The 1,717-nt window shown below is 29.6% G+C and overlaps 1 long non-coding RNA gene across 1 annotated transcript; it reads left to right on the top strand.

Moving 5' to 3' along the window:
* The first annotated feature begins 448 nt into the window (after nt 1-448).
* On the top strand, nt 449-1,692 carry LOC126765491 (uncharacterized). Its single transcript, XR_007668459.1, has 4 exons — nt 449-511; nt 591-622; nt 677-749; nt 1,033-1,692. It is a non-coding gene; the product is annotated as an uncharacterized LOC126765491 (long non-coding RNA).
* The last annotated feature ends 25 nt before the right edge of the window (nt 1,693-1,717 follow it).

Here is a 1,717-nt window from a genome sequence, read left to right as displayed (position 1 = left end):
CACACACCCAATAAATGCATTGAATGAAATATTGAGGTAGGTGTATACAAATAACTTGCACATTACATTTTTCAACTCTTTTGATATTTTCATAAAAATGCATTATCCTTCGGAAACTGATATAATTGTGTAAATTGTTCTTTTAATGGCTATGTATAAGCAAAGTAACAACAAAGAACAGTTTCTCTTGCCACATCAATATATCCAATCGCTAATAGTGAATATAGAACAAACATTTTTTACAAAATGTTGAGTGAACACTTTAAACAACACCCTGCAAGACGGAGGTAACAGATTGCACAAACACATTGAAACATTTTCAGCAGTTCACTAACACTGTTACATTTTCTGGAATTTTCAATTGAATGGGAGAATACGTAAGTAAGATAGAGAAAAACTATCGACATTCTAAACATATTGTAATGTTAACTTGCTAGAATAAGAAAGACGAATACCCAATTTTTCAAGAAGAAGAAAACGAAAAGCGCAGTTTATTTTGGATTTTAAAGAGGTAAGTTTGTTACATGATAATTTAATATTTTATAATTAATTTCTATTATATATATATATTTTTAATTTCTTTTTTATAGAGAAATCGAAAAAGCTTCACAAGGAGAAAAAGGTAAGCATTATGAATTGAATGTTGTGTGCATAATTAAACATTTTAATATTACAGGAATCATTTGGAGAATTCAAATATATTGCGTACAACGGCACAATTCCGATTTCTTTGGCGTCGCGATTTAAAGGTACCGTTGGAAAGAGGAAGTCCTCCTGATTAAAAAATATATAGGGTTATAGGTACCGCAAACGCTTAGTTTACGAGATATTCGACCTTAAAGTTCAAAAATTTCCAAAATTCGAGCATTTCAACAAGATATTTTACTGCATTAAACAACCTTTACTCACATTTTTCACTTCAAATTAATTAATTTGAACTATAAACTTTTAAATAAATCCACATTTTACACTTTTAACAGTTGTTTTTACCGAAGAAATCTTTATTTTAAAAATTACATTTTACACTCGTAGTGAACATCATGTGTGTGCTAAAATTAAGACGAAATGGAGCGCTGCCGTGTGATAATAAGGAAATTCGCTGAAATGCCTTTTTTCCCAAAAATTCCTCTATCCATTCATATGGATATGTTCTTTATTTAATTTAATAAACAAATATGTAATATTATATACCAATATTATATAATAATATTATATAATAATATTTAACCATTTTATAATGAAAACTCAAACTTTGTTTGAATATTAGTGCAAGATAACCAAAAAATATAACCACTTTATAACGAAACTCAATATATTTTTTTTATTTTAACGCAGAAAGGAGTATTACGCGAAAGTACTTCAGTCACCACGGGTATTCGCTCAACCAGGGTTATTTTTTTAAAGCGCGGCCGAAGGCCGCCAACGCAGAAAGGAGTACTACGCGAAAGTACTTCAGTCACCCCGGATATTCGCTCGACCAGGGTTATTTTTTTAAAGTGCGGCCGAAGGCTGCCATTACAGAAAGGAGTACTACGCGAAAGTACTTCAGTCACCCCGATATGATATAAATTTTACAATATTATTATAGATTTTTACTTATTTATTTTTATTAAACATAAATCGCATATTATACATATACATACATATGTATGTATAGTATATATGTATACATATGTATATATACATGTGTATATGGAACAAGTTTTCACAACTCAAT

Source organism: Bactrocera neohumeralis, unplaced genomic scaffold (genome assembly GCF_024586455.1).
Source record: "Bactrocera neohumeralis isolate Rockhampton unplaced genomic scaffold, APGP_CSIRO_Bneo_wtdbg2-racon-allhic-juicebox.fasta_v2 cluster10, whole genome shotgun sequence".
In the NCBI taxonomy this organism is placed as follows: Eukaryota; Metazoa; Arthropoda; class Insecta; order Diptera; family Tephritidae; genus Bactrocera; species Bactrocera neohumeralis.
Note: the sequence above shows the minus strand (reverse complement) of the source record. Positions and strands in the feature narration are given on the sequence as shown.